At 37.7% G+C, this 24809-nt stretch overlaps 1 protein-coding gene and 1 long non-coding RNA gene across 2 annotated transcripts in view; both read right to left on the bottom strand.

Moving 5' to 3' along the window:
- LOC123602303 overlaps positions 1-15429 on the bottom strand; it is a 105880-nt gene extending 90451 nt beyond the window's left edge. The window contains exon 1 of the long non-coding RNA XR_006714442.1: positions 14232-15429. This is a non-coding gene — a long non-coding RNA (uncharacterized LOC123602303). The remainder of the gene's footprint in view (positions 1-14231) is intronic.
- Positions 15430-16271: 842 nt separating this feature from the next.
- The window catches only part of PRR16 (proline rich 16), a 303196-nt gene continuing 294658 nt past the window's right edge, over positions 16272-24809 (bottom strand). The window contains exon 3 of the mRNA XM_045486753.1: positions 16272-17579. The gene's annotated coding sequence lies outside the window, so the exon portion shown is untranslated. The remainder of the gene's footprint in view (positions 17580-24809) is intronic.

The raw sequence follows: 24809 nt of genomic DNA, 5'->3' as shown, positions 1-24809 counted from the left end.
AGACTGAGTGTTAGGGACACATGGAAATTTTTAGATACAGAAATAATGATACAGAACAGAGAAAAAATGGTTACTGGAATGATACCTTGATCAAGCAGCTGAGATAGAATATACTCTAGTGCATAAGCAGAGGAATTAACTTCAGACAAAAGCACATATGGAGAAATCATGATGATGTGAGGAGGAAGCGGAATATATAACATGAGTGGAAGAGAGAAGCAGAATAAGCTTTTCAGACAACATTAAATAAATCCCATTGGCTCTTTTTGTTCAGAATTTATAATGGGATGAAGAATGTTGTGTGTTCTTCCCAATCTTATCTAACTTCATGGATATGTACGTGAAGTATCTGAAGAGTTGGATTTAACCATAGCTACAGCTGAACCCAACTAGCTAATGAAATAACAGAAGACCAAGGGAGCTGAGGGTTTATCAAAAGGAAGGTTTCTAATGATTAAGCAAGTAATTTGAGCTATGTAATGTGGGTAAAGTTGCTGAGAGCGTGAATGCCTATTATTTCAAGTGAATAAAGCAAATGGGGTGTTAAGAGTGAGTAGTGAGTACTAAAAAGGGGAGCTGGGGAAAGAGAAATGAAATATAGGAAATAAAGAGGAATAATGCATAACATGGGGTAAAAATAAGGTCTAGCATATGGCTAGGGAATAAAGAGCTCAGGAAAAAGGGAGGTCAAAAGAAGAGGTGCTCAAGAAATGGAGGGAGCAAGGTGCTGGAAGATTTATCTATGAATCCATGAATATTCACATTGCCACAAATTAAAATGGAAAAGGTATTGATAATGACAAAGAGCTGAGAGCTAAATCTCCGAGAAATGAAGGGAGAATGACCAAGGCACAGGCAAATGCCAGAAACAAGGAAAGGTAGTGGGTAATAAATCTGTTATCATGAGGTTTAAACCTTGATGGTGGGGGTGCTTAGAGAAGAGCCTAAGGGAATCGTCCAAAATGGTCTGAAAACCACCATGAAAAGTAGAGGTGACACAACCTCACCTTAAAGGCCAGTGTCAAAGCCCAGTTAGGGATGAAAAAGCAGACATCGATTAAAAGCTACAAGGGAAATAGAGTTTTTAAGGAAGACCCTAGGTTTTTTAAGAGCTAGAAAGCAAAAGTATGTTCAGAGAAAAGTTTAAAAACCCATTATATTATGCTGATAATGGATTATGAGTTCCAGAGAACACAGTAGAAGGGTTTTTGGAAGTTAAGGAAGAGTTTAACAAAGGAAGGGAATGGCAGGTAGAAAGGGTGTTTAGAACCAGTGAGGTGAATGGACCAGGAAGCATGAGTTCCTGGTGCTAACTGTACAAAGGGGAGTAGAGGGTTTAATGGCATTACTTGTTCTGGATTTAAGCCAAATAGAAACAACAAGGCTATAAATGTGGGGGGTTGAGGGGTGGTGTAAGAAGGCATAAATGTATGGTTTACCACCTTGACCTCTGTTGACTGAGAAGAGGTGGTCTGGGATTCAGAACTTGTTCATTGTGTGAAGACCTCTTTATGGCCAGAATGATAAGCATCGAAGGCCTAGAGAGATGTGGTCTTAGATCACTGTGTGGATTTACTCTTGACTTCTGTTAACTTATTTTACACCAAGTTTAGACCAACTTAAAATATTTCTGTGCTTTGTAAATAAAAGCTACACATTTTAATCTAATATGTATCGAGCACTGAGTATATGCCAGGCAATGTCAGTATATGATAAGTGTATACATGTTTTAATTCAAAAAACCATATGAAGTACATGTAATTATCATCCCTATTTTATAGATGGAAAAAACTGACGCAAAGTAGGTTAAATATCTTTCTGAAGATCACAAAAGTAGTGTTTAGGGGTGCCTCAATGGCTTGGTGAAGCATTTGACTTCGGTCAGGTCATGATCTCCCAGTGTGTGGGTTTGAGCCCCGCATCAGACTCTGCACTGGCAGTGAGGAGCCTGCTTGGGATTCTCTCTCTCTCTCCCTGTCTCTCCCTCTCTCTGCCCTTCTCCCGCTTGTGTGCGTGCTCTCTTAAAAATAAATAAACATTTTTTTAAAAAAACACACCAAAAGTAGTGTTTAAAGCCAAGATTTTAAGAGAGTCCACTCTATAGACTGTGTGTTTACTTAAATGCCAATAAATGAGAAGACAGTATTTTTTGTTTGTATTGTTTTGTTGGTCTTAGTAGAGCTTCATTTTTATATGTTACAAGCTTGCTTAGAAAACTTCCATAATAATATGTGGAATGAGAAAATCATGTTGTTCTCTTTTAATTCTTAGCCTTTAACAGAACACCTGGATTTACACCTTTTATATTTGATGATGAAAATGATGTGTTTAATGGATTCAATTACTTCCCCTTTGCAAATTTTAACTATTGAACTATGGTAAACATTCATTTTTACTGTTAATTACAGCTATTAGGCAAAATAGAAAGGCTTTTTCACCATAAGAACAGAAATTTAAAGAGTATTTCTGACAACAGTGCTCCCAAGTCTGTTTCTTATATTTAGTTAAAGCAGCCATGAAAGTTACACACGTGGACTGTGAAAGCAATACAGAAGTGCAAGTATCACTGGAAGAAACGGAACAGCTCTTCAAGGAATGAGACGATACAAGGTCAATTATTTGGAAAGCCATTAGGTAAGAGCCTGCTCTTATTTTCATGCCCTAAACTCTGCATTCGGGATTCCAGGGTGATGAGTTTGATCAAGCATTATTTTAAGAGGCAACCAGATGGATGCTCACTCAGATTCCATGCTTTGGCCTCACGGAGTTTTCCTGATAGGCACATTTTACAATATTTCCTACCCTTAGCAGGTGCCTTAACATCCTTCATATAAAATCCCAATTGATGACTAACCAATGATTATCAAATGAGCCATAACTTTGTCCTGGGTTAATATTTTCTATAAAGTAAATATTCTTTTGTAAATCTAGTTAATTATCAAATACCCAATTTTGAAAATTAAAATTTATTCTGTTAATTTGAGGAGAGTTTTGAGAATCATATGCATGCACCATGCTTCTAATTTATCAGATTTTATTTATCCTTGCTATGACATATTATTAATGTCATTACTCTGAACAGGATCAGAACACAAATTTCCACAACTGCTGCTTCTGCTTCTGGATGGAAGAAACCACACAGGAAAAAAAAAAAAAAAATCAATAGAAGACGGGAAAAGATTAAAACCTCAAAGTTTAGTAAAGTACACACCATTAGGAAGATTTCTCCTTTCAGTAAAAAAACAAATCTGTTTAATAAAGCCTAATTAAGCCAATTTACTTGGTCCTCGTGGAAGCTAACTATTCAGTCATCTTTTTTGTAAGGATTTTTCACACATTTGATAGTTATTTGTCAATTTGTCTCTAACCTGTTCCTTCTCCAAATGAAATCATGTGCAATTATTTTTGTATTGGTCTTTAATCATCTCTGTATGTTGTTCTGCCATATAATTAACAAGATTTATAATGTTCTTCACAGTGAGGTTTTAATGTATGAAGAAACCAAGAGTCTAAAAAATGAAAAAGAAAGTGGGAAATATATTAACTTCTTCCATTATCTAGCATCTTACTGAGACTCCGTGACTATCTCCCAATTTTTAATGTATAATCAATACGAGATGCACGTCCCATATACGAATACAGTGCTCTCGGTACTCAGGACTCAGGAGATTTCCTTGCTGTTTACAGTAGTAACAGTAAAGTTAAACCTAGCAAACACATTTCCTTGCAAACTCCCTTGCCATCACTAATAAGCACTGCTGAGAGAGCTGGAGGGTACCCTGGGACCATGTGTATCTGGAAGTGTCTTCTTCCTCAGTCACCTCGCAGCTGTCTGTTTCTCACAGCCTAGACGTCTCATGCAGTATTCAGAATGACAGTATTACCCAATATGTCCAAGTTCACCAAGGGGAGGGAAGCGAGAGGAAGATCTAACCAGGCCTGCATCAGCTGAACAATGCCCTAATCAGCCTGACATCTAGAAAACTTTGCACAGAAAAAAAAAAAAGGGAGGGGGGCTAACTGGGATAGAAAAAGGAGCTCAGGAAAAGCAACTTTATTGATGGGACCTGAGGGAGAATGAGGACCAAAGCAAGATGGTTGGGTTCCTCAAGGTTCTTCCAACAAAGAAGCCTGATAGAACATTCATGATAAATCCTAGCCTGGTAAAAGGATCCTTACTCCACTCACTTGCTGTCTCACATTTTTACTCAAATCACTAAGACAAACCCTCATTTGGAACCCGAAGCTCTGAGCATGATGGCCCACCTTTACTATTTTAATTTTACCAGCTGCCTGTAAGCCTTCTCACTGTGCAGATTAGCACCACAAATACCATCCCTGCAAAGAGAACTTCGGTCCTGGATAACATCACCCTCGACCATCAATTACTGGGTGCTTCTTTTGTTTCTTCCTAGTTTGCCTTTTGTAATATATCATGTTTAATTGCTTCTTTTAAGTTGAATGATACAGTCTCTGCTTAAGATTTAACAGGGCCATGAGCAACCTGGACATCTGCCTGGCTACACTTCCAAAGTAAGCATAATATGACTCAGAGTAGCTCATAAATTTCACTTGAATTGAATTGGCTGGGGTTTGGAGAGGTGGGAGAACTTGAAAGTGATTTTTCACTAGATCGTAGTCCTAGGGCATTGTCACTGTCCCACAGCCAGATGGAATACGGGCCATCATGATCACCACATGCAGTCCACGCTTGTGGACTCCTCTGTGAGAGGCTGTCAACTTCCTCCTAACACATAAGTGAGCCTAAATAAAATACACAGATTTTCTGTGGATGGGCCACTATGCTTTGTGCCAAAATAAGTAGTGTCATTGTCATGTCATTTGGGATTTGACCTCTTAGAATGTATTTCTTTGTCACTTTTAATTTCCCTTAGTTTCCTTCCATTTTACTAGTCCATCTTCTACAAATATTCCTTTGCTGTTACCTCTTCATCTTGACTCTAAATACTGGAGTGCCCAAGGGCTCTCTATCTTTCAACTTCTGTATTTATGCTCCCTCCTTAGATGATCTCATCCAGGCCCATGGATTTACTCAACACCTACATCCTGATGATTCACAAATGTATATCCCCATTGTTTATCCGACTTGGAACTCTAGCTTCCTCTCTTGACATGTCCACTTGGATATCTATTATTCATCTCAGGCTTAACATATCCTAAACCAAATCCTGATTCTACCTCTTAAGTCTGCTGTTGCACCTACTTCAGACACCCATCTGAATGAACAGCAACCTCACTATTCTATTTACTCAGAACTCCAAAAAACAAAATACCTGAAGTTACTCTTGACACTCTATTTCTCCTACAACCCATAATTTATCAATCTACAAACAAGTATCATTAGCTAAACTTTCAAAATATATCCCAACACTGAGTACCTTTGACCACTTTCACTGCAATCTACCTGGGTGTAAGACATCACCTGTTTGCTTCAGGATTATTCCAATAGGTGACCCAACTGTTTCTTGGCTTCAAACTCTGCCCTAAGTCCCATTTGCAGAGGAAGTGTTCCTTTTAAAAGATAAATCACCTCGCTCCTTAGATCTTGCCACTTCTCAAATATACTCCCTATTATAACTGCTCATTTTACTCAGAGTAAAATCCACAGTCCTAAAATCCCTATAAGATTCTACAAAGTCTGACATCCCCCTGCTACATCTTTACCTCATCTCCATCTCTCTGTGCTTAGCCACTCGGCTCTAAGCTAACTTACTTTTCCTCCTTTAAGCACATTTCTGACTCAGACCCTTCACTCTTGTTCTTCCTTATCCTGAAATGTGCTACCCACAATCACATACTGCTGACTCCCAATGCTCCTCTGGGTCTCTGCTCAAATGTCACCAATTCAAAGGGGTCTTGCCTCACTGCTGTATATAATATAACATTTTTACAACACTGATTTTCCCAACTTCCGTCATCTCCCATTCCCCATGTACTGCTCTATCATTTTCCACATTTCTTACTAACAACAGACATTTGCCATATTTGTTATTAAATATAAAAATTTCTATTTACTTATCATCTGCCTACTCTCATTATAATGCAAGCACTGCTATTTCTGTGCATAACTATATCCTTGTTCTTAGATGGTGCCTTGGCCCAGAAGACACGGATTCAATTTTTATTGAATCCATTCATTAGTTTTGTAGTAATGGCAGCATAATTCTTGGAATTCCAAGAGATGTGTTTCTCATGTAATTAACATTTTCCTAAAGTAATCAAAAAGCCTGTGTCTTCTCAAGTGATTTCTGCCCCACCAAATTATATTAACATTTGACCATTGTGTTTCTGTTGTACCGAGTACATTCATAATTTAAGCCAAAATTATGAACAGAAGAGAACACAGATCTCCAAATACATTAAGAGTAAACTACAGGAATTTAAAAATACTAATAATAATATTAATGATTGGGCTAATCATCTTATTACAAAAGGAATTAATTTACATTCATTCATAAAAATCTATTCAGGAGAGTTCCGATATAACTGGAAGAAATCAAAATAGGCAAAGACAACAAAACATCAACAACAAAATCATTATTTCCAGTCCTACAACTTATAAGGAGCTACTCAGATCAAATGGAAGATAAATATTTTTACTAGCATCCTATCAAGTGCCTAAGAATTTCATTGGGTAAACAAGTACTCTCTTATTTCTAAATTCTAGTGGGAAGCTTGGTAGAGGTGGGTCTTTAAGTTTATATATCTATTTTGAGAGGGGAGGGGACAGAGAAGAAGAGGGATAGAATCCCAAGCAGACTCTGCACTGTTAGTGCAGAGCCTGACACGGGGCTTAAACTCATGAACCGCGATCACGATCTGAGTCAAAATCAAGAGTTGAACACTCAACCAACTGAGCCACCCACGTGCTCCTGAGGTGGGTCTTTACTGCAGGAAATATCTCAAATAGTCTTCCTGGCTTTGCAAAATGAGGTCTTAATAGCATACTGCTCTATGTAAGAAAAGGGCAGTAATTTGGGGTTGAAGGCAGCTAGAAAGGGAGAGCAATGGCCTTAATACAGAACGCACTAAGGAGACAGATGGTTATAATTTTGATAGGGAAAGGAAGAGTAGGAAGTGACCAGAGAGAAATCACCTATCATGCAATATGAAACGTGGCATTTTTGGTGTACAAACTAAAGTGAGGGCTGCCATTTGAGCAGGATGTAATCCTCCACTTTCTCCTTAGTTTTATTAAAACATGCTAGGCACAGAAAAGTCTTGTGTTGTTTGTGCTTTGGCAAGAAGATAATAGGGGTGGTGTTCACCTGGGGAGAAACTGCATGAAGGAGGACATCTGTTCTGATGCGCAAGTTGCAGAACCACGATCAGTGGAAACAGGGAGAAACAGACACTCCACACAGACTCTGGGAAGGAGCTGGTTTATCCCCCAGCATGTACGGGGCAAGAGTGAGGTTATGTAGGGTGAAAACACAGAAATCTAGAGGATTTGGAAACTCTCAAGCAACACAAACTTGGCTTATACAGGAGACAGGCTTTCACATCCAGTCTTCCACTTACTCCAAATTTTGGTCTTGGAAAAGTAAGAAACAACAAACAGAGTGCATTAGCTTACAAGCACACAAAACTTCTTTCACTGAAATGCACAGGACTTCATTGTTGAGCTCTTGGCTTTTATTGAACTTCTTGACACTTTGTCTTATTCTTTCTAACAAATTATACAGCTCTATATTTTCCACTTATTTATAGTTTGTTCCTGACTTCCAGGAAGCTCCAAGTTAAATTCTATGCTTAAGCAGTGAGAATTTGGAACATAAGAGTCACTCGACATTTGCTGAAGGAGTAAAGGAGAATAGTCAATAGCAAGACATTAAATTGGACAAATCTCAAATTCAAGGATAATGGGGTTGCATGAAAAAGTATTGATAGTCAAAGTTTTGGATGACAGGGAGGGATACTCTTAAGGAAGCTGAAACTTCTCTAAGGCTGAGATATTTTGTCCCTAGAAGAGATGGCAGTATTCCCAGCAGGTGATGTTGACAGATGTTTTCTGCTCTGAAAGATTTAAATCTAAAAGAGCTTCCTTACAGAAAAGGAGGCTGTTTCTTAAACTCTTGGTTGAAAGCAACCTATTTTCCCCCTTCTCTCTTTTGCCCCCTGCTTTGCTCCAGTTATCCAAATTTCTCAGTAAAATTCCATTATTTTACTCAGGAAAGTATTTGGGTGTCCAAATGCTGGAAAAAAACAGATATGCAAAGGAAAATCCACTGGCAAAGGACATTTCTACTTCAGCACGCTTCTTGGCCTCTTCTCAAATGGACTTCTGCTTTGAAAGAGCAGTTAAGAGCTTTTATTTTCTGTTATTTTTATTTATTTTATTTTATTTTATTTTATTTTTGCAGGAGAAGCAGTTAGGGTGGGTTTCTGCCTGAGAAAATTAGATGGTTTTAATTTCTCAACCACCTGCTAATTGTTCATTATAATAAAATGTTAAAGCCTATGGATGCAGTCATTATCGGGAGAACATTAATATTTTACATGTACAAATAAGATCTTATAGCATTTGAAATTCAAATAGATACACATTTTCATTTAAAAGGAGGGCTAGGCTACCTAAGTGAATGTCTGTTTGCTCTTCATTAATTACTATGTACATTCTCCTGTTGAAAATGTTGATTTGTAAGGGAGGCAATTTTGTGACTAAAACACAGCGATCATAAATTGTCACAGGGAATAACACCCCTCACATTTTATACTGTAACTGAACAATAGTTTTCTGGTTGTTGTTTTTTTTTTTTTTTTATCTCAAAAGCATTATTTCAGAAAAGAGAATTCTAATGGCATCTTTAAAAAGAAGCCTCAACATTAACTGAAACCAAACAACAAGTACGACTTAACAAACATAGTTGTTTCCAACGTTTTGTAAGCGTAATTAAGGAGCATGATTTGCCTTTTGAAATATACCTAGGTCCGTGAGTTCGAGCCCCGCGTCAGGCTCTAGGCTGATGGCTCAGAGCCTGGAGCCTGTTTCCGATTCTGGGTCTCCCTCTCTCTCTGCCCCTTCCCCGTTCATGCTCTGTCTCTCTCTGTCCCAAAAATAAATAAACATTGAAATATACCTATCTTCTATCCTCATGTTTCCGAAACTAATGCCTACATCTGTACTTTTGGAAAATAGTAATTACTGCGCCAAATGACACTTCTCCAGTGAAATCTATTACCCCCAAAATCTAGGGCTCCTCTCTCCTCAGTTTCATTTCCTGTTAATTAAACAGAATTTCCTGATATAAAAAGAGACTTCTGACACACCACTACCACTAATGCCAAAGAAGTATAATAATAAAATTTCAAAATCTGTGGCAATGCTACATGCTATATAGCATTGGCCATGTCTGCTTTGGATTCTGTGTCTCCCCCTCTCTCTCTCTGCCCCTCCCCCCTCGCACTCTGTCTCTCAAAACTGAACAAAACTTAAAAAAAATTTTACAGCATTGGCCATGTATGTTCGTAAAGAAAAACTGATCTCAATTTTCACCTTAGAGCGTGCAGATGTGCACAGGAAATCACCTATGCTTGTGTTGCATGCAGTGTTGATTATAACAGCAAAAAACTAAATAATCTGAACATCCAAACACAGAGAAATGAGTAAATACTATATATAGGGAATTCCTAGGAGATACAAGTAACAGTGGGGAAAGATCTCTAAAATGTATTCGTCAGTGGAACAAATTCAGGTGGCAAAACACTAGATAAATTATGATGCCATTAATGTAGAACACACATGTGTTCATATCCATATACACACCAATACTATATTATTCTGTTGGTATTTGTATCTGTGCCACAGGTTCCCTTTGGAGAAGGGATAGGATAGACAAATGGTGGTAAATGGGATAAACTGTGTAATTTATCTAATTGAGTAAATTATATTAATTTATAATAAATACAAATTAAACATATATTTTTAAAATAAAGTGAAAACTTGAATTTTAAGTAATATAACATGCTGTATACCTTCCTCTTTTTATCCCAAGCTCCTTTCTCTCCATTTCTAAGTACTCTAAGTTAAAATGAGTATTTCTATGGGGGGCACCTGGGTAGCCCAGCCAGTTAAGCATCTGACTCTTGATTTCAGTCTCAGGTCCTGATCTAATAGGCATGGGATTGAACCCCATATCAGGCTCCAAGCTGAGCACAGAACCTGCTTAAGATTCTCTCTCCTGCTCTCTCTGCCCCTCTCCCCCACTCATGCTCGCTCTCTCTCTCTCAAAATAAATAAACATTTAAAAAAAGAGTAGTTCTTTGGATTATGGTAAAATATTGCATATTTCCTTCTTGGTAATTTTCCAAAGGAATTGTCATTAATGTATAAAGTGCTATTCAGGTTTGGTCTCATTTTCATGTTTCATTGAAAAATTTATTCTATGTTAGCATGCAATATAGAAACAGAAATTAATCAAAAAACATATCAGGTTAGCAAATTGTGGGTTCAATCTGCACATCGGATAATAAAGCATAAACACTTCTGGAAGATTCAGACACTTCCCCAGAGAAATTGAAAGAAGCTTGCAGAGCATATGTTCCTAGGCTGTAGAACAGCTCATTTGATCATAGTGGTCGGTTAGATTAGTCATTCATGAATTAACTTTATTTTATGATTAAAAAGACTGAAAAGTACAGACTACCCTCTTTTGATCAATCACACTGAATTCCAATTTTGCGTGCTATTTTTTATCTCTAAATCTCAAATAATTTCAAACATGTTTAACATTATTGTATGCATTTATAACTGGCACGGGACCAAAGAAAGTCTCTGTGTTTAGGTAAGTGCATACGACGGTGGGGACCTGTGTTTTCTATAGGAACCCATACTATACATAGTTACAAGCATTTACTTTTAATTTTATGGGTATACTGATTTCCTCTATCTAAGCCTCTGGAATACCTGGATCTTGTCACTATACCCAATGAACAACCCCCTCTTTATGCCCAAACCAAAAAATACTAAAGGACGCTTACATAAAACCAGCATAAAATATGCCCGCAAACTTAAAGACCTGTTCATCTGAAAGATGGGTAGACAATTCTAATACTACTTTTTTCCCCAAAACAATTTATAAAACCCCCTACTAAAGTATGCACTAGTGAGTTACTGATAAATTCCATTTATCAGTACATTAGAATATCATAATAATGAGGTATGATAGACTCAAAATGTCCTGTGAAAATTCCCTCTACAATCTATAAAGTGCACTGTTCTTTCTGGACCAGAATCAAAGTGTGTTGAGATACTCACAACAGGAAACATATAGAGATTTTCCATATGATTGTCAATCCTGTGTATATGTCCATAAAAAGGAATAGATGTGAGCATAGTAAAAGCCAAAGAAGATTAAATGTTCACATGATGTAACTCCACTTGTTATTTCCCTCCTGAAAATATGAGCTGAAAATTGTATTCCCTCAAGCCTGCATATCGTTTAGTGTTTAAAATCTCTAATACTCAACCCAGGGAATGATGAATTGGTGCTACATTTTTGAAGTCCTGTGGCAGAATTAGATAGCTGTGGGTACCATAATTCATTCCCCAAAATTTTCAGTGTCAGAATACCAAGTTTACTCAAAGTGACAAAAGTACCCAGCCAAAGGACTACATTCCTTCGTTCTTATGATCTTGGGGCCAGTTGAACAATGACAGATATACTAAAATACCCTGTGAAAATTTTTCAGTAAATTTCCTTACAAATGAAGTGGTAAGCTCTCTCCCCACTGTACTGCCTGCAATGTGTATGTGATGTCTGGAGCTCTAGCAATTGTTGTGCACCATAAGGACAAAAGTCATATTCCAAGGACATCAGAGCAGAAAATTGGAAGACTGGATCCCTGATGACTTTAAGGAGGTGCTCTGTCATGTCTGAACAGCCTCTTATTTGTTAGTTTGGGTTCTCTGACACATAGAGGCAAATTTATTTTTACAGAAATTGGTCTCAACATATTTTTAAATGTTAGTCTACCTATAGTTGCTCAAGCCTTTATGAATTTAAAGATAGCTACTGAATGCATTTTTGCATCTTCATTGAGAACTACACCTTATATAAATAAAAAATGCCCCCAAGGCCATTCTTAATTTTTTTCTTTATAATTCTGCACTCTTTGATTATCTTTTGGAACCCGCCCCCACTCCACTCCCCATTTTTCTTATGGCTTGGATTCAATCAGGTATATTGGGTACATATTTTCTCTGTGCTATCGTCTTTACTCTATTTGCTCCAATCTAATTAGCCTTGTTTTCAGGACTTCTGAAATTCTATTTTCTTTCTCCTTTGTACTGCTTTGCTCATGATTTTGCCTCATTTATCTGGTAGTCACTCTTGAGATCTGGGCTCAAAGTTTACTTTTCCCACTGAGTTACAACCACTGGATATATATAGCCTCAGCATAAAATGTACCTTTCTTTACAGAACCTAGCACACTGTTGCATTTTCTTGTTACCTAGTGAAATCACATGTTTAATGTATTTCCCTCTCCAATCTTCTAGATTTTAAACTGCGTCAAAATAGGACCCATGCCTTTTTTCCGAACCCATTTCTTTCTGGTGCCTGGAACAGAACGTGTTGCAGACTAGGCACTCAGTAAATAAATAGAATCATCTAACCCATACAGATACACCTGGTAATTATGTGACTTGGGGCCAGCAAGAACAGTTGGAGCTGCATGTAAATGTAACAAACCCACACTCCAAAAGCAAATGTCAGGAAGTGGAGATTATCTACATCGGCATGCTCAATTCGAGAAATCTGTAAATAGTAATTCTCAACGGGAACTCAAGATTGTTTAATAGGTTTTGTGAAAGTAATAGTGAACTGTGAAAATAGCAAAGGGTACATCTAAAATTTGAAGAGAACAAAAGAAGAGAACGTGATTTTAAAAAGTGACATAACTTAGAAAGTAAATGTAATTCAAGTTGAAGAAAATAAATGTAATTCAAAGAAAGTAGATTTTTTTTTCCTGATATGTACTTTCTCACCCCTACCCACTTCACAGCCTCATTCTTTTTTTTTTTTTTTTTTTAGTTTATTTATTCATTCTGAGAGAGAAAGAGTGCATGAGAGAGGCAGAGAGAGAGAGAGAGAGAGAATCCCAAGCATGGTCCACACTGCCAGTGCAGATCCGATGCTGGGCTCAAACTCCCTACCCGCAACATTATGACCTAAGCCGAAATCATGAGATGGTCGCTTAACCAACGGAGCTACCCAGGTGCCCTAATTCACTTTATCAATTACCAGTGGTGTTATCTTACCCAAGTGCTGGCTTGATAAGGTCACATCTTTGCAAAATTCTTTAGGGTCTCACCATAGACTATCGCAGAGACAGGACTGCTCAACAACCAGTATATTCATCAAGTAAAGAACTATGATTTTTATCACTTATTTTTGATGGATTTTACTTCTAGGTGTTTGGCGGGGGGAGTTGATTTTCCTATTTATGATTGAAAGTAATTCACAGCTTGAAGCAATCAGCATAGACGTTAAAAGAATGTGAATGAGCCCATGCATCCATACTTCAATGCCTAACATCTCACAGGAACTGGCAATTTGATTCCCAGCTGGATTATTTTCACGCACAACGTCTTAATTTTCACGGGTTCAAATCATGCATGGCAAACTAATTTTCATTATGTTACAGGATACTTTAAGTACTACCAGGAGAGATTGCCGACAATAAATCAATTTAAGTGTGCAGAACAAAATGGGAAGTGGTTTCGGGTCATCGTTGGGGAATAAACCTAATGACCTCGTCTTTTAATTATTAAAAATAATTTATCTTAGGTTGTTGGGAGTTCCAGTTCAAGATGGTGACAGAGGAGGATCCCCGGCTCACCTGTTTCCGCTGACATACTGAATCTGAAGCCACATGTCGAACCACCTCCTGGGACAAAACCTAAGAGCAGACCAACTCTTACCCAACCAGGCTAAAGACAGAACGTCCACATCGAAGGCGGGAAGAGGGGCTGGGGCACAAACTCGCCATTAAACCCCAACCCCTGCAAGGTGATCCAGCTGGGAGGGAGCTGAGCTTCTCCCCAAGTGAGGAGTCTGAACTCCACAGCGGGCACCCACATGGGAAGAAACGCTCCCGGCGCCCCCTCCCCCACACCAAACGTCCAGCTTTGCAAATCAAATGTCCACAAGACCCACAAGGCTAAAAAGCTGAGGAATGGCTCTTCAAAGGCTCTCACAAGGACTCACCCGCCCCAGGGTTCCAGGGTTCAAGCGCAGAAGCAGCCAATCCAGAAGCTCCCAACTTTGTGGCCCTACGGGCGCCATTTACTGATCTCCAAGTCTCAGCCTGAGGGTCAGGCATGTAATCTAGGACACACGCAGAGGCTGCTGGCTGGCGGCCACCATCTCCAGCTCTCCCTCTCTCGGCCTCACTTCAGCTAACAGGCGCCATTTTTGTCCCCCTAATTTAATGCTAGGGTTTTTTTCTTTCTTTCTTTTTCACAGAAAAAGAAATACACGTTTCCTCTACCACATACCAAAGCGTGTGCATCTCCCAGAGGACTGCTTTTACACATGTCCGTTGGCCGGCGTTCCGCTACTGCTGCGCGGTGACCGCCCGGCTCAGGAGGGCAGGGCAGCGTGTGTTCCTGGGTCTCGCGAGACCACAGCAATGAGCACGAACGCTCTTGGTAGCCTACCAACTCCAGGGCCCTGCGTTGATAACATACTGGAGCAGACCCCCAGCCTTTCTGAGACAGAGGCCTATTTGCCTGTCCTGGAGCTTTGGCCCTGAGGGACAGGCTTCTGATCTGACACACATCTACAGGCCACACATGAGCTCTCAGGAAACAAAGGCCGGTGGATGCCATCTTCTCCGTCTCCCTCTGCCTTGCACCAGCTCACCTGTGTATTGCAGAAAAGAGCTTAGACCCTCAGCTGGTGCCCAATTTTTGTGGACACCCCTACATGACTCTGGTGGCTAGGGGGAATTACGCTCATGGGTCCCACACAACTGCAAACAATGGAGAGAGTTCTTAAATAGCTCCCATTCTCCAGGGACAGCTGGAAGCAACAGACCCAGGAGCTCCATGTTTCTTAAAAGGAACCCATTAGCCTACCTCCATAGTTACAGCCTGAGGGGCAGGCTTCAAATGAAAACAAGCATCTGAGGGCTCACTGTTATCCTTTCCAGAGACCTCTGAGGGCTGGCCACTATCTTTGCATTCCCTGAGCTGCATTCTAGAGCACCACAAGCCTGACTATAACTATAGTTAATAATACTGGATTGCATATTTGAAAGTAGCTAAGAGGGTGGATCTTGAAAGTTCTCACCGCAAGAAAAAAAAAAATGTAGCTATGCATGGTGATGGATGTTAACTGAACTTGCTGTGATTATTTTGTAACATAATACACAAATATTGAATTATTACATTGCACGCCTGAAACTAATATATCAATTATACCTTAATAAAAGAAAAAAGAAAAAAAATAATTTGTTTGAGCTGCGTGCTACTTATTGGTGGTAACAAGGATCATAAACAATGACGCCTCAAATGAGGATGAACACTGTGAAGGTACTTACTGAGTCCTTAAGCAGAATTTTATTTTTGCTCTAGTACGATTGCCTAGTCTGTCATTTTTATATGCACTAGTGAAAGTTCTCAGCAGACCTTTGGGAGGGCATTAATGAGAACTCCTTAGGCATGAATAATGGTTTTTAAAAAAAAAATCTATCTAATTTTCATCTTCTGGAGCAGAAAGAGTACGTAGGGAAAATCCTTGCTGATATAATACGCAAACTTTCTTGTTTCCAGCAGTTTCCATATATTAAAACCAACACGGGGCGCCTGGGTGGCGCAGTCGGTTAAGCGTCCGACTTCAGCCAGCTCACGATCTCGCGGTCCGTGAGTTCGAGCCCCGCATCGGGCTCTGGGCAGATGGCTCAGAGCCTGGAGCCTGTTTCCGATTCTGTGTCTCCCTATCTCTCTGCCCCTCCCCTGTTCATGCTTTGTCTCTCTCTGTCCCAAAAATAAATAAACGTTGAAAAAAAAATTAAAAAAAAAAAAACCAACTCTGGGTGATTAGTCTAACTAGAATGTTAACGCTTGACGAGAAAGTCATGGTGTAAGATAAATCATTTCTTCTTCAGGGTTTAGGAAATAGAAAGCACAATTTGATACCATACAAATGTTTTAAATTTCAGTCTTCCGTGAGTTCTTAATTAATATGACAACAAGTAACTTATTTGTCAAGTAACGAAAACCAAACTGAATAAGCAACTACAAATAATACAAACAACACATTTATTTAGAAAAATAAACTGAAAATGCTGTTTGGTACATTTTCCCATGAAGCATAGATAAATGGCTATAAAAAACTGTTATATGTCAAATACAAATTACAAATGATTTCTTTAATTAAGAGAACAAATAGATGTTCAACACAAATGTTTAGTGTGTAGTTCACTGTATCTGACTTCTTGGCTGCTTATGATAAAAATGATCTTCACTAAAAAAACAAAACCAAAACCAAAAATAAACTTTTGATCCCTTCTTCATTCCTTTGACCACACTGATGCTTTTTCATTATTATTCTGTAGTTTTTTAATCTGAGACAAGTCCATGTTTTTTTGTTTTTTTTTTGTTTTTTTTTTTTTAATAAGATAACTGATCTTTACAGAAGAAAGAGAAACCAATGTCTGGAGAATTTTGAAATGTTTCCTTTTTGGACTCGTGCATGTAACCGCTTATGGCCGCAAAACTCATGGGACCATCTGTGCAAATAACGGCACACATCATTACCCTGAATGGACGTGACAGTGCAAATATTAGAAGTGCATTGAGAAGTAATCAGTAAGAACTGGTCTCCCCCCTCTCTTAATATGGAGTGAAGGAGTGAATGCAGAAACTTTTCAAGCAATCAACGACAATGCTTTTATTCCATTATGGCTTTGAGGGTGTACACAAGATGGCAGACATCCTCTCTGCAGACAGCAACATTCTGTCCTAATACTGTTCCTTGCTGACGTGCTCCTCTGTTCATTGTTTTTGTCTACTTGTTTTAAAATGCTAAATAATTCTAGCTAGAGATACCTCCTATCTCTATACTTTCACCTTCCCAAATGATAAGTCAACTTACAATTTTCTAGCTTTAATTGCTGAATATAAATTTTTTCAGGCTCACATCTGGGAATATTTTTTCCAAGGTGAAATAAAATGGGTTGTGTTTGTTTTTTGTTGGTGGTGGTGGTGGTGTTGGCTTGCTTGTTTAGTTCCTTTCATTTTTTTTTTTTTTTTTAATTGTCTTGGTAATTTCAGAGTGAAGAGTTAAGGCTGTGGCTTTTCTTTTTTTTTTTTTTTTTTTTTGCCCCCAGGGTTCTGCTCATGGCTGTCAGACTGAGGCAGATGATTTTATGCAGACCATATCAGTGATCTTTTGTGCTCCAAAGTTGAGGGATTTGATGCTTTAAGATGGACAGGTTCCTGGTTACTTCAAAATTCGTTCTGGCCTCAAGAAGTCATATTGATGAATCTGAAGTGAGAAAAATGAGCTGACATGCCTCCAAATAAAGATATTCCTTCCAACCTGAAGGACCTGTCAAAGGAAGGAAAACAAAACATAAAAGATCAGTTTAACTAGTAAAAACAGTTTAACAAAAACACATTACACTTATTAATGAGCCAATTGTTTGTTAATGGGATGCATAATTTAAAATTATTTGATTTATCGAGGATTTTAAGTGTCTACGCATATTTTAAACACATATCCCATTTATATTTCATATATAAAAACATATGAAAAATTAGTTGTCAAAATTTAGTGGTAGCATGCTTATCTTTCAATGAAAAGATCTTATTTCTGGCAGTTTTTATTTTATTTATTTATTTTTTTTAACATTTACTTATTATTTTGTGAGAGACAGAAACAGAGCAGGAGCCAGGCAGGGTCAGGGAGAGACACAGAATCCGAAGCGGGCTTCAGGCTCTGAGCTGTGAGCACAGAGTCCCACACGGGGCTCAAACTCACAAACAGTGAGATCATAACCTGAGCCGAAGTTGGACGCTTAACCAACCAAGCCACCCAGGTGCCCTAGCATTTTTTTTTAAACTTCAGATAAATTTGTCCACTTGTGAATGTACCAAGCTCTCAGGATGTTTCATAAATTTTTAGACTATAAACTTTTTATATATACCACCCTCAAAAAATATTTTATCAAGCAATCACTTTCATTAAGATAATCTTCCATTGCCATCTGTATAGTCTCAGTATATTAACAAATTGTCAAAATAATATCCTTTTCCTGATGCAACAGAGCATTCAAAGAGCTAGTCTTTTTTTTACTTCATGAATATCTACAATACTTTTTAAACTAGCACCTTAAAATAATTTATATTCATATTTGTAATTAATGAACATATTTTTTTTAAAAAAACAAAAAGAAATGTAGCTGTAGCTCTCACCCTGCCCACCCACTATCCAACGTCACTTAATGAGAGAGTGTCTATGGTCTGCTCTTTAAGTTACGATGTAATAGAGAATATTTATGCAATGACTTACTATAATAGGTCGAGAAAGTTATTAAAATAAACCTGATACAATAATCAATTGATTAATAAATTACTTTAAAAGTCAGAGACAGTAATGACTTTAAGTATACATTTTAAAAGTTTATTTTTATAGAGTGAGAGAGCATATGCATGAGTATGGGACGGGCAGAGAGAGAGGGAGAGAGAGAATCCCAAGCAGGCTCCGCCCTATCAATGCAGAGCCTGACTCGGGGCTCAATCTGATGAACCACAAGATCAAGACCTGAGCTGAAATCAAGATTCGATTCAGGCACCTGACAAACTGAGCCACCTAGGCACCCCTAACTATATTTTTTAGCCTGAGAACCTCTTGCTTTAACTCCCTCATGGGGGAGGAGGGTAGGTGAACTCCAAACTCATGATGCTTTCTCCAATACAGAGCCACAAACATACACACAAACAGAATAAATAATTTAATCCTTTTGTGACAAATTCAGTCATTACTGTTCTAGTAGGTTAATCATAATTCTTTTTCAATTTTTTTATTCTCACCTGCCACAGCAAAGACCTAGTACTAAATAACTTCAACTATGAAAATGAAATAAAGTAATGATCCTCTCTCATTTCCAAGATGAAAACTAGAAAAATCACCATACACAATTAATCAATGTGTGTTGGGGGCTAGCTCTGGCTCATCACTAAAGATGTTATATGAACAACACAGAAGTAGTGGAAGACAGAGTTGCTTACAGTGCAAGAGTATATCAATATAGAGGAATTCAGAGGGCTGGAACAAACTGGCTTAAGCTACCCTTAATCTAACAGCATGATTTGCACCTGCCTATTTATGTTATTTTTGTATGTTCTAGAAACATAAGCCTCCACGCCTGTAAAGGAAATTGACGTTAGAGCTGTTACTAATATATCAGCAATAGTAATATAATAATGAAAATTTGGGTTTTACTATTAAGTAAGACCATACAAAAGTGACTTTCTACAAGCATATAGAAACACAATTCATGTACTTAGGGCAAAGATAATTAAATATGCCAGTTATATTTTCATGGGTCTCTGATATAGGAGTCTTTATCGCTCCACATCATTATTTTTCAAAGCTTATTAAAACTGGTAGAACAATCATTCATTCAAAACAATGTATTTCCTACCCACCATATACCAGATACTGCTCTAGATGTAAAAATGTAATGTTCCCTCCAAGTATATTAGTACCCAGAAGGTAAGGAGACACACAAAAATTCATGGTAAAAGCAGATTTGTGCCATAGTGTATCAAATAAAGAAGGAGCATAGGACTAGAAGCTTACAGAAGATGACACATGAATTGAGACTTAAGGAATCGTTTGAAATTTGCAAAAGTGACACGTTGCTGTTAGTTGTGAAATAAGGATTTTTCCAACAGAAACAGGTGGACAAAAGTAAAGGAGAGCAGTGGTGCCTTTAAGACCGTGTAGCATACAACTGAGAGGAGAAAATGTAGTTTTTTCTGGAGAGGCTTTCAGGGGCCAAGGTGTCCTTTCATACTACGTAAAAAAAATTTTAGAGTTTTATCCCAAGGGTAACGGGAACTACTGAAGAAGTCTGATGAGGAGAGTGGCCAGAGGAAGCGTGGAGAATACGATGGAAGGCGGAGCGAGCATACAGAGGGCAGATGCTTACAGCAAAGGAATGGCAAAAACATCAGCTGAAAGCAATAACTAATAATCCCAGTTGCAGATGCTTCCTTAGTGGCAAATTGAAGAGGACAAAAGAACCCATTCCTTTTTAATTAAATTAAGAGACACTTGCATTCAATTTCCATCTATTTAAGATAAGAGCCAACATTATTTATGAAGCTTTTCCTGTCCCACCAATTTTTGTAGGTATCTAATGGAAGCAGACATTCAGCTCAGTCCTCAGTGACCATACATTAAAAGCAGAGACTAAAATCTTCTAACAGCAGATGTCTATATCCGCTGATTGAATTCTAAGATTGGGTATTAGTGGAATGCATTGAAATCGTACTGAGTTCTGAAGATTTGTTAGTTTTCCAGGCCTCTCCCTGGAAATAACGGTATCAGATATCACATTCAATCTCTTAACCTCAGGCTCAAATATTTTCTTCCCTGCAAAACAAAAGCCCCAAATAATTTTTCATGTATAATTTGCAAATTGAAAAATTTCATGAACTTCGATTATTATTTTTTAAAATATATTTTCAAACCTCCATATGCCCCTTTTTGTATGTTTGCTTCAAATACGCAGACACAACATTCATCGTCACAATTGTACACATTAAATAAATTTACTCAACGTTGAGATAAGGAAACATAAATCACATACACCAAGATCTTATATACCCAACAATGATTTGAAGCATTCATGGAAATGCTTTGTGACCCAATCTTCAGATCAGTGGATTAATTGCTTCATTCTGTCCAAAAAAGCCTTGCTTAAGGGACATCACGGTGGCTCGGTCTATTAAGTGTCCCACTTTGGCTCAGGTCATGATCTCACAGTTTGTGGGTTCCAACCCCGGGTAGGGCTGTGTGCTGACAGCTCAGAGTCTGAAGCCTGCTTTAGACTCTGTCTCCCTGTCTCTGCCCACCCCTTGCTTGTGCTTTCTCTCTCTCTCTCTCTCTCTCTCTCTTTCAAAAATAAAATCATTTCAAAAAATCAAAAAGGCTTTGTTTAAAATTAAAATTTTCTTCACTTTTTGGATGGAATAGGTCAATGATTTCACTCTCATCAAGGGTCATTTTTTTTATTTTTATAAATTTTTCCAGAAACAAATGTGATATACAAAATATGAATGGGAGTAGATAATGTTTAGGCTTTAAGTCATTAAATGTCAAGTTAATTAATTTATATAAGTAGCACTTTAAGTGACTGAAAGCATGCCAATGCAGTAAGAGCAGCCTGATTTTAAATGTCAAAGACAGCACACAAAGTTAAGGAAACGCTAAAAAAATTACAAAAAGTTTGTACAAACAGAAGGGTCTTGTAATCCTATATTTATTTGGACCCTGATGGAATTTTTATAATTTTATTTTTTGTATGTATATTTATTAAATATACATACAAAATCTGTATATATTGATTACATATTGTTGTAAAATATATGCTTTATAAAATGAATACATACCTATAAATATATTTCATTAAATGTATAATTTAAAATATTTTAACTATGCGACAATGTGTCATGTGTCTGCTGCATTTTCAGAAGTAGAAACTATGAATAAATCAAAGGCATTTTCAAGAAAATCTCTTTTATTTCCCCTCTTAAACTAATAGCAGCAAGACATTCACTTCATTCAGTTAAATGGAAATGTGTGGAAAACCTACTATAACTCAGGCATTATGCCAAGCCTGAGGATACACAATTAAATATTTCACATTTTATTCAATTGTTATATTAAGCTGTGAAACGGATATTCCCACGTGAGGAAATTCTGGCTCTGGTGAGATTAAATCAAGGTCAGCATTACCACCTGCGAGCCAAATTCACTATTCTCCAAACCATCCCTTTGGTGCTGCAATACAGACATGAGCATTTATGACAAATAGTATGGCTTACATAGACTAAAATATTTACTATCTGGTCCTTTAAAGAAAAGGTTTGTCAATCCTGGTTGAATCTACCTATGTAATTTGTTATGAAATTACTTCCCAATCTGACCTTTTATTTCTCCAAATGGACTGCCAAATGTTTTAAGCGCAAGTATTAAATTACCCACATTTCACTGCTCTTTGATACGCTATTCTTATCATGTAACAATTCACATCTCCACATGGTTATGTGTGGTGTATTTCTGGAAGCTAGAAATTCACTTCCTCTCCAGTATACGTTTCAGATTCAGGTTTTCTATTTTAGCAGAATGTACATATTCTGTGGGATAACACTGAATTTCTAGAATAATTGGGACAGAAGTGGTACCTGTACAATATTAAGTAATCATATCAGAAATGCGGCCGCCTGTCACATTTATTTAGACCTTCATTTTAGGTCTCTCAATAGTTTTATCATTTTCTTCATAGATACCTTTCATGTCTCTGGTTAGATCTCTTCCCATAGGTTCCATTATTATTTGGATGAAAGAGTTTTTAAATTCTATTTTGCATGTCTTTATTACTAGGTATATATTGAATTTTAAAATATTCTCATATCAGGGCATCTGTGTGGCTCAGTCGGAGACTGATTGGAATTCTCTCTCTTTCTCTCTTTCTCCTTTTCTCTCTGACTCTACCCTACTCATATAATAAATAAATAAATACCCTACTCTCAAAATTAAAAAATGAACCTAAAAAATATATTCTTATGTGTAGCGAGTTTATGCCACTTTCTTATTGGTTTTAACAGGCTTTTGTGTATTCTCTTGGATTACCTAGATCAGTAATCATATTGTCTATAAATATTGATACTTTCATCTTTCCTTTTCAAAATTTAGATTGTACGTGGTTTTTACCTTTGTCTTATTTCATTGTTTAGTATCTCCAGTACAATGTTGAACAGTGACAGTGGTAAGCAAAGGCTCATAGAATCATTTCAGTATGATGCCTTAGTTTTTAGTGTGAAAGTTTTGACTACTTTTCACCTTCTTTTGGTATTGTTTATTTAAATGTTTTTGGGGTTTTTTAATGTTTACTTATTTTTGAGAAAGAGTGTGAGCAGAGGAGGAGCAGAGAGGGGGAAACATCGAATCTGAAGCAGTCTCCAAGCTCTGAGCTGTCAGCACAGAGCCCCATGTGGGGCTCGAACCCATGAACGGTGAGATCATGACCTGAGCCGAAGTCACAGAATGAGCCACCCAGGCACCTCTTAAATGTTTCTTGAAGCAAATTAGGTTATTTACATTTTTTGAAATAAATTTAACCATTTTATCCACACTTAAACGGAAGCCTTTTAAAAGTTCTTCTTGCTGATTCCTAAAGTCACTCATTTGTTTCTTCTCTATTTTTTTTCTTCTTAATCTTCAATGGTGCTACAGACTGAATGTGTCCCTCCCGAATTCATATGTTGAAACCTAATTTCCAATGTGACAGTAGTTGCAGGTGGAGCCTTCAGGAGGTGAATAGGTCATGACAGCAGAACCTGACGAATGGGATTTGTGCCCTTATAAAAGAAAGGCCTGAGAGCTCTTTCACCCCCTTTTTTTTTTAATTTTTTTTGTTACTGTTTATTCATCTTTAAGAGAGAGAGAGAGAGACAGAGCATTAACAGAGGAGGGGCCGAGGAGAGGGAGACACAGAACCTGAAACAGGCTCCAGGCTCAGAGCTATCAACAGAGTCCAACGCAGGGCTCCGTCCTACCAACCAGGAGATCATGACCTGAGCTGAAGTAGGACGCTTAACCAACTGAGCCCCCCAGGTGCTCCTTTCTCCCTTTCTGCCATTAAAAAATACGAGAAGGCTCTCTAGAAACTTGAAGCGGCACCAAAAACAACCGAATCAGCCAGAGCCTTGATCTTGCATTTTCCAGGCGCCAAAACTGAGAAATAAATATTTGTTGTTTAAGCCACTCAATCTATATTATTTTTGTTATACCAGCCGTAAGGACTTAGATATATGGGCGGGGGGTGGGGTGGGAATCTATTTTGACATTCTTCAAAAAATAATTTTAAAAATCAAACTTTCCCTTTTTTTGTTTGATCATTTTTCTAAATTAATTTGCTTGTTATCTTTATTAGTTGTCCTTGTCTATTTTAAGATTTTGTAATTCTTTTTACAGTATTTTGAGTTGAATATATAGCTGTCATTTTGAATTTTTTTTGCATTTTTTTGCATTTATTTGAAGAAAGTCTTGTTTGGTAATCAAGATCCCCAAATATTTATGTTTCCTAATGTGAATAAAGGGATAGCAAAACATTTTTCTCCTTCCTTGAAAAGAAAAATGACACTGAGTTAACTTCCTAGCTCTGTTTCCATAGAAACCTGATACTGGTAGAATGTCAGCTGTATTACTAGGCAACATTGCTTCTAATAAAAATAAATTCTGAATTGTAAACTGCATCTGGTCTGGGGGGACTGTGAATGACTATAAATAACCTCTTGGGATTTCTTGACTGGGGTGCACACTTGTAACTGGTCATTTTCTTTGTTTCGGGCTGTTATAACAGATGTTGATTACTATTGTGGCCATGGTGAGTGTTAGTCAGGGTAGATCTCACACCTACCCATGATCTCAAACTCTCCCACCTGAGCTGTCACTCTGCATGGTTAGAGAAAGATGTGTACCCTCAACACCTGTGGGAAAACCCTCATGTTAGAGAATCACTGGATACTGCCCCACTGTCATGCT

This window comes from Leopardus geoffroyi, chromosome A1 (assembly GCF_018350155.1).
Source record: "Leopardus geoffroyi isolate Oge1 chromosome A1, O.geoffroyi_Oge1_pat1.0, whole genome shotgun sequence".
Lineage (NCBI taxonomy): Eukaryota > Metazoa > Chordata > Mammalia > Carnivora > Felidae > Leopardus > Leopardus geoffroyi.
The sequence above is the reverse complement of the archived record's forward strand: the minus strand, read 5'-3'. Positions and strand labels throughout refer to the sequence as shown.